General features: G+C 38.4%; 1 long non-coding RNA gene across 1 annotated transcript; it reads right to left on the bottom strand.

Moving 5' to 3' along the window:
* Positions 1-4,132: 4,132 nt before the first annotated feature.
* On the bottom strand, positions 4,133-9,019 carry LOC130683712 (uncharacterized). The gene is made up of 3 exons (XR_008997585.1): positions 8,805-9,019; positions 6,883-6,974; positions 4,133-4,227 (listed from the first exon to the last, which is right to left on the bottom strand). It is a non-coding gene; the product is annotated as an uncharacterized LOC130683712 (long non-coding RNA).
* Between the last annotated feature and the right edge of the window lie 245 nt (positions 9,020-9,264).

Raw genomic sequence — 9,264 nt, 5'->3', positions numbered from 1 at the left:
CTTTCTGTCATCCAAGGAGTATTTACTAAGGGCTTAACAGGTGCCCAGCTTTATGCTTGTGTTAATTTGCCCTGTCTCCCAGAGGCATCTTACTCAGGACATTTTCTCACCTACTCGATTTCCCTCTGCCCTGGGAATATGTCCTTAGGTTTTCTGTTCTCACTCTGGGGTGACTCTCACAGTCTCTGTTTCACGCAGTCGTGGTGGTGGTTTTCTTTTCCCTCCTCTGGTTTGAAGATCAACACCTGTGCAGAGGATGACTACTTTTCTTCTCCTCCCCAGTTGGCCTCCTGCAAGACATTTCTCTAAATTGGCATGTTAAATCTTGGAAAACGGTAATGTCTGCGTATCCCCACCCCACCCAGCCCTTGTTTGTGGCTGGCATGGGGGGCCCTGAAAATTGGGTGCTTGTGTGATTTTTTTTCCCCTGGGCCAGCTCATGCTACTACATTTTGCTTTTCCAAGAAAATGGTCATTGGTTGCCCTTTTGGGGTTACCTTCAGAAAAAAAAATCAGCCACGTTGCTTAAGACCTAGACAAAGAGTTTCTCATAATGGTCCTTTTCAGAATGATGCAACTTTGACTGTGCTTAGCAGGTATTTATCATAGTGTTGCATTTGTGGTCATTTCTTCAATCTGCTGGGCAAGATATTTCTTATTTATTTTCCTTTTCTTGTTTATTGTGTTGTTTTGGGTGTCTTTTGTGGAGGACTGCTGAATAAAAGTACTTTTATTCACCCATCTCTTTTAGAAGAACTGACTTAGGTGGATTAAATGGATGCATAATTAGTTATTGCACTTAAATATCATGCAGGGTAACCATTGCTCAGAGCTATTACCTGTAAAATAAATTTGATGGCTTAAAATGCCAGTTTATTAACAATGCTATGCCAAACTGTATACAGCTATGAGAATTATGAGTCTCAATCAAAGGATATTAGGACTTAAGTGAATATAGTTTTACCACATATAGTTTTAATAAGCCTAGATTAAAGAATACAGAAAAATAAGTCATTTCATCTGAAAGTTTAAAATGTGTACAGAACATTTACTAAACATTGTTAGATTTTCATCAATCAGTATGGTAATTCTTTGTAACTTTAAAAATAAATATTAACTTAATCAGAACAGATGCACTATTGAAATTGTCACACGTGACATCCACTTAGCCAGTGTATGAAAAGCTCTTTTACATGTGTCTTTTGCATGTGTGATATTGTATAATTCATTCATTCCTGGATACTTTCAAATTTACCTCTGAGGCATCTTAGTTACATTCACCGTGCCTCTTTTGATATAAACAAATGACTGATAGTTGTTTAACTCATAATATAACTTGTTGCCAATGCATTTGAGGGCCAAATATATGCACATATGGGAAGTAAGAGTTAACAATACACATATGGGAATGCAGACATTTTTTTTACAGACTTACACCTTGCTGGACAAAGAAAACAATCAGAGCAGTGATACACGACACAATGAAAATGAATAAATATGGATCAATATCAATCCAGATACATCTCAAGGGAATATCCTTCCCTCATTTAATGTAGTCACTCACACAGCTGTCCATAGAGCAGAACATAATAGGGATTAGTACTGTTGATTGGAATTAAAAAGATCTGGGTTAAAATCCTGGCTCACCCAGTAACAATGTAATCTTAGGCAAGTGTCTTAAAATCTCTGATTCAGTTTCTCGAGTAATAGAGTAATAGAGGTAATACCTACTTCAAAGGTATTATTAAGGATTAAATGAGATCATGTTTTATGTCAAGTGCTCATAAGAGTATGTGGTACAGAAGAACATTGCTTTTATTATCATTGTTGCTCTTATGTCAAAAAAAAGTTATTTGACTAAATATAGCAAAAGCAGAAGAAACAAATCTCATTCCAACTACAAACCATCTCAGTTAAAATATTTTGTTTTGTTCGTTTTGCTTAAATCTACATCCACCTGAGAGGTAACCTAAACTTTAACCGAAAATCACATATTTACTGTTGTGGAAACAGGAGAAATAAAGGTAAAGCAGTTTATTAAATATCTATGAAAGCAATGATTTCTGATCCCTTTTTCATAACCTTCTTACAAACATCAAAATCACCCAGACTCAAGCAACTGTTAGGTTTGACATAGCCCACACATAACCTCAAATTTAATTTCCAAAACACAGCTGTATCTTTACTCTGACATCAGTATTCATTTTGTGTTTGCTGTTTTTATAAAAACGCCAAAATGATTCGCTTCTCAGGGATTTTACTACTTAAGAAAGAGAAAATGGTCAGAAATCCCTAAAATTCAGAAACACATATTCACCACAGTTTTCTAGGGCTGTGGTATGAAACCTTTGCAAAAGTGATGTTTCTATGAAGATTTTCACAAGTTTCAAAGGTTTTCCAGAATTATCTTGAAGAATTTAAGCTTTCCTGTCATTCTTTAAAAGGAAGACCTAAAGTTGCCAAATACCAGGTTGACAGCCTTGAGGACTAATTTTCACTGCCATTCAAAACATTTAACTTTAGTTACTTATACTAACTCATTGTCTGATGAATACAGATGAAAGATATTTAGTTAACATATATTATCCTGAGATACCATAAATTGTGACACACCAGACAGTTAAGTTTCTGTTGGTTTAATTAACAGAGGCACGGTCCTTATTCATAGGGTCTTAATTAATGAACCAAAAGACAGGTTTTTTTCCTGAAGAGTTTCTGGATTAATATAGGTAGTTTAAGATTTGATTAAGTTCTTAGGGTAAATTGTTTACTAGTTTTGTATCTGAAATTATACCAAACCAAGGTTTAGTAGAAACCTTAGGTAACTTCATTATGCAGTCAGAAAATCTCTTTTCCATGCAAAGGTGAAAGAATATGAGACAAGTGAGTGGAGCTTTTTCAGCTAAGATGGTCAAAGGGAAGAATGTGACACAGGAAACTGTCTAAGGTACAGTGGAAAATAACACAGTTCTACGCTGAGCTAATTTTAGTGTATGTGTCGCTATGCAAATGCATCAAGTATGCTTATGGAGTGAGAAGTTCTGAAGCCTCTGTGGTAATTCCCAGGAGCAGACCTCAGTTTCCAGCTCAGCTCTAGTGGTCATTTTTGACACAGAAGAAACAGGAGTATTCACGGGATCAGAAAGACCACTGGAGATGCTCAACATCAATCTAAGAAGATAGTATTCATGTCAGACTTTAAACAGCATCTCTCTAAATTATATCATTGCTGAATCTTAGAGTCTGAAGATGATATTTCCTGAAAGATGTTCCAGATTTGGGCAAAACAAGAGGGGAGATAGATGATGACTGACTAGGTCCTACGTGGAAGAAAGAAGAATTTCTGGAGGTGTCTTCTCCTCTTTAGACCCCTAAGGAACTAATCTGTTACACGTACCATTCTGGAAGTTCCTTCTGGAGTCCCAGGGAGCAGTGGGTCTGCCTGAAAATCCAGTTCTGAATTCATGCATCTTAAACCTTTTCGACAAGGAATCGCAATCCTTTCCATAGCTTTTCAAGAATCCATATTTTCCAAGCTTTTTTTTCTTTTTCTTTTTAATCATCGCACTCTTCATTCTTTATGTTCTTCCAACATGAACTTTTCAAACAAACTTCAACTTAAAATGAACCAGAGAAACAGGACTCATTCTAGAGAACTGTGAAGTTGATGGAGATTTTTTTTTTGTCTTACTTTTAAGCCACACACTCTGATACCTTCTATTTCAAAAATATTTGCTGATGATTAAAACCTCTGGGAATATCAAGAATACAGTCTGTACAGAAAAAAAGTAGAAGAGGTAAGGAAGGAAATTATGGTCTGCCAGCTAGGTAAAAATATCCGAGAAGATAGATTCTCCATTGATAAGGAACAGATGTAGCCAGTACGATACAAGTTTCTCAGGATCCTGGATCAGTAAGCATTTGATGTGTCCACTGGAAAAAGTGTCCATGCCAAACATGGCAGATCAATGATAGTGTCCAGTTTGCCTACCTGGAAGTTGTTTCTTCTGTGGCATGTGAAAATAGCTTTTCCTTGCCCTTTACCACTCCTAGGTAGGGTTTGACATAAAGACAGTCTCTTGGCAGATTTCCCAGTGGATTGCTGTTGAATTTGACTGTTGGACACGAAGAGGGTGAATTTGACTGTTGGACACGAAGATGGGCACCTCAAGGACCTTAGGTACCAAATCCAGCCGAGTCAACAAAATCCGTGGAATATACGTCCTCCTGCCATAGATACAGCACTTTGACAAATCAGTTAACAGAAAGTTCATGAAGTTTTGCGATGCACCAGAGTTTAGTTGCCTTACATCATATTTACTCTTTGTATCACAAACCCAGATTGCATAGCAAAAACATGGTTGGAATACACAGGATACGTGGATTCTTGTACTACACGATTCTAGGGAACTGAAAGAATGAGGGAATCCTATGTGCCTTGCATAAGTCAACAGGAATTGAACTGGCCAAGCTTCCTTTTAATGAATATATCAAAATGCCTACTCCTGGCTGCTGTGTGTATCAGCTGTGGACAGTGATTAATTCCTGGCCTCCTCCACTTCCACTCATGCCGTAAGAGGAGGAGGGGTAGCATCTTTGCCCGCTGTAAAGTCAGACGTATGAAACAAGGCTAACAAAGCACCTTGGGTCAAGTTGCAGCAGGCGTGATGGCAAATACATTGGAATGAGTCAACGCAGGATTAGAACAAAGAATGTAATTCATGGAAACCTCTCAAATGTACATGTCGGGATGTGCTAAACAGTTGACTTGAGTGGATTTGTAGCAGCATGTGAAGATGATTTACATAAATGTGAACTCATGCCCAGAAAACAAATGTGACTTGCAAATGTACAACCCTGAAATCATAGAAGATGTACACAGAAGCAGATACAACTTCTAGTAAGCAAAAACCATTACTCCACTTGACTGTTGTTACACATTTAGTGAACACCAATAATACCCTGCTAGGATGAGACTAGATGAGCAGGCCTATCTAGTTGGATTGCTCAAGGGCCAAGTCCATGCACACCCCTGTCACTATCCCCATCACCCCCACCCCACAATTGAAAATGAAAAAATCTCATTGTTGCAAATGAGAATGGTAACTTGATTCAACTCAACTGGAAGAGTTTAGGAATGTAGACTGAAGTGTTACTTTGAATCTCCCTGCCTTCTAGCAGGTTACTTGATGTGTCCCCCTATAAATGCCCTGCATGCCTCAAAATCAATGTGCATTGACTCCTCTGGTTCTTACTTCAGCCATGCTGTGATCAGTCTTTGACTCTTCCAGCCACCTTCTCTTCTCCCACAATTTAAGCAGTTACCAAGTCAGGTACATTCCTTTGGAACGTCTTTGGAATTGATCACTTCCTTTCCAGTCTCAAGTTCAAGCACTTACTACCTCTAACCCGAAATATTGCCATTGGCTCTTAACTACTCTACCCAGCTCCTCCAATCAACTGTATGTATTTGACACTTCATCTTCCTAAAAGGCACTGTATTATATCATTACCTCACTCAGAAAACTTCAGTGGTTGCTCACAACCTTCTATTTCAAATAAAATCATCTAAATGCCTTCGGCTACTTTCCAGTCTTATTCCCCATCAGTGTCCCAAAGTAGCTACACCCTAGACCAGGGTTTCTCAGCTTCAGCTCTATTGACATATGGATTGACATACTGGAATGGATAATTCTTTATTAAGGGGACCTGTCCTGTGCACTGCAGACTGTTCAGGAGCATCTCTGTTCTCTACCCACTAAATGCCAGTAACACCCCCCTCTAAATTGTGACAACCAAAAATGTGTTTAGACCTTGTCAAGACTTCCTGGGAAACAAAGGCTCTGCACTAGACAAAAATGGGTGTCTTGTGGTTATCAAGATATGCCTCAGGTCTCCCTGCCTGTGTGTGTGGGTACAGTCCTACCTGCCATCTCTGCCTCTTCAAATCATACCCATTATTTCACATTTATCTCAAAAGCTCCCCAGGACCAGTTTTCTCTCTATTTTAACCAGTTATCCTGAATAGAAGTATTTTCCTTCACCTTAGGGGACACCATAGCAGTTTATGTATTTCTTACACCATTTACCTTATTTCAACTGTTTTTCCTCTAATTCGGTTGCTAAAAATATACACAGAAGCAAAGTTTTGGTCTATTAGTTAAATGTATCACTCGGCATGATTTGCATACTCTACTCTCTATTCAGTTTGAACTTTACTTCCTTCACTTGTTTTGCCTCTCACACATCTCTTGGATCTTTCTGCATGAAATTTTTACTGATACAAATACTAAAAATAATAATTTTGTGTAATTATCCCAGTCACGCCTCAATGCAATAATGTGATGTTCTCTCTTATCAAATGTAATAGAAAATAGTCATAGCCTCTTTGCAGAGAGGAAAAACAAAAACTAGACTCAGCGGGACCTCAGAAACCACTGGGTCCTTCTGCTGCCCCTCTGCTTGAGGAAAGTGGAACCCCGGAAGGTAAATGTCTTTCCCAAGGTGGTATATGTGGTCTGCCGCAGTCAAGGTGAGCACCCAGGGCTCTTCTTCAGAACTGATTGCACTTGACTAGCTGTTCCTCACGTGGGGCCCTGAGGCCAGCATCTTGTGCCCCACTTGGGAACAGGTTAGAAATGCAAATTCTGGGGCCCCACCCTAAGCCAAGTGACTTAGAAACTCTGGGGTGTGGCCCATCCATCAATGCTTGGTGAAGTGCAGGAGTTCTCAGACTGCTATGCCTCAGAATGACTCAGAGGATCTGTTTAAATCCAGAGTGGTCCTTTACCATAGGCAATGTTGGGTGACAAGTAAGCGGCTGCAGGTTCTCAAGACCAGACTGAAAGGCAGCTGTGCTCAGTATCAAATTAACAACCGTACCTATTTCCGGGAATTTACAACTCAATCCAGATTCCTCTGTTGATGTAGTAAAAATGTTTATTCTAGTTGAATCACCGTAGTGTCTGTTTCACCTTAATTAACAGAGCATAATAAAGTTACATCACATTTAAAATAAAAATGCACTGACATTCATTCAGCTTTGATTTTTAATCATGTGCTGTGGGATGCAGAAATTCCAAGCACCGGGATGTGAGGGAAGGGAGAGAGGTGAAGGCAATGTGACGTTTCTGTCTTATTGAAAATATTGTTACAGAGACAAACAAGTTCTAGGCATTTTAGGGGTGATTTGTTTAAACTGTTAAACATAGGACAACCACTAACGTAAAAGAAATAGAATATATATCTATAAGTCCATGGAAGAAAAAGTAAAGACAAATCCATCAACACGGTAAAGAACAGGAAAGAGAGAGACAAGGAGCAAGAAAAGTAGAAACGTGAATATTCGTAATAATCATAAAGATCCTCAACTTTGGTGTAAAGATAAGACATATAGAAAATTACATAGAAAGATAAAGAAGTGAAGAGAGGAAAAAGAAGATGTGCTGGGTAAATACCGAAAAAAAAGCCTAACATAGCATTGCCATATTAATGAGTGACAAAACAAGGCTATAAAGGGGATTCTTTCATTTGATGAAGTTACAATTTGCTAATAAGATTTAAAAATCATTAACATGAACACACCTAACACTGTATCACTGAGATACACAGGAAGGAAGGACCATTAGAAATATGGGTAGAAAGGGACTGTACTGTGGCCATTGTAGATACTTAAACACACTTACCTTTGTAGTTAAGACATTAAACAAAGTATTTAAAGGTACTGAACATTTGAATTATATAATGCTATAAATAACAGGCCTATAAATGCATAGAATTCATACCTAACAAAGGGCAGATAGACTATCATTTCAAATGGTCGCGGCATATTTACAAAAATTGGCCATTATGTTTTAAAGGAAATAATATATTACATATTTTATGACCACAGTTCAATAAAATTAGAAAATAAAAACGAAAAGGGTCTCCTCCCACAAAAGCAAATGCTATAAAAAATAGGATAATATCCAATGGGACATTTTAAAAGATTATTTTTATAGTTTGGGGGCTATTACAAACTACTTAGAACATTTTCAAAACATTGAGAATGTTGCATATCCAAAACCTACAGATCTTGGCAAAAGTGGTACTCTGATGATAGTTTGTAGCCTAATATATTTATCAGAAAACACAGAAAAAAAAAAACAGAAAAATGAACCATGCCTTCAACTCAATGATCTTGCAGAAGACTTAAAAAAGTGCCATACTTTTCATTGTAAAAAATGTGAAATTTTTAAATAAATTATAAAGAAAAAAATGGGTATCCCTCACAATCCCACTATTATTACCCTTTCGTTTCCTGTAATTGGAGCGCATAGAGTAACAATGAATAATTCAGGACAAATACCCCAAATTATGTGATGTTTGTACAGTTTCTGGGCTTCCTTGTCCCTTTGATGTTACCAGTATTGCGAAGCAGACTTCTTAAAAGTGAGGACTACGGGATCCATCATGGCAGACCTTTAGTTTTATATGTATGTGCCTGTGTTGGGGCGTGAGTGACGGGCAAAATGAGCATCCTTATAATTGTTTGTCAGGAATACAGCTTTCCTTTGAAGAGAATTTGTCAAAGGAAAATGAATGGTTCATTTTAGCAGATTTTCCAGGAAGAATTCAGGGATATGACAATTTGGTGATTTGGCCTACAGAAGTAAGAAAACAGAGGGGAAATTTGTCTATAAGGAAGTAGTAGGGAAAGAATGAATCCCTTAAAGTCCAGTGGGCAAATCCCTTTGGACGCAGAAGTTTTCGAGGGAGGTCTCCTTACAAAACCAATCCTGATAGAAAATAGAAATACTACCCACCGTCTGTGAAAGAGCAGGTCCACTCTAGTTTGGCCAGAGGATCCAGGAAGAGCCAACCTCTCGTGCAGGGGAAGCAGTTGTGTTTTGGGCCAGTGAAACCATTTTGTTCAGCAAGAGGCTCTGAGGTTCCTAACGCCTTCTTGTTTGGGCACTGACCCTCCCAGGAGGTGTGCCAGAAGACTGCACTCTTTCTCTGGGAAAGAACTAGAAAAAGACATGACCAGCATGTCCTAACAAGCTGTGAAATCCTATCCCTTTTGCCCCCTGAATAGAGTCCAACGCCCCAAGATAAAGGAAATACACTCTGTAATCTGATAGGTTTGTTACTGAGCGTTTTGCCCGGAACAATGCCTTCCCTTCACGTAGTGCCCAGGTCCAGGTGCATAAATTCCAACCTGATAAACTCCAGGCCAAAAAAAAAAAAGAAAAGCTTGGCATTTAATGCTGGTAATGCTATGGA

The sequence above is a fragment of the Manis pentadactyla genome, chromosome 4 (genome assembly GCF_030020395.1).
Source record: "Manis pentadactyla isolate mManPen7 chromosome 4, mManPen7.hap1, whole genome shotgun sequence".
NCBI lineage: Eukaryota > Metazoa > Chordata > Mammalia > Pholidota > Manidae > Manis > Manis pentadactyla.
The sequence above is the reverse complement of the archived record's forward strand: the minus strand, read 5'-3'. Positions and strand labels throughout refer to the sequence as shown.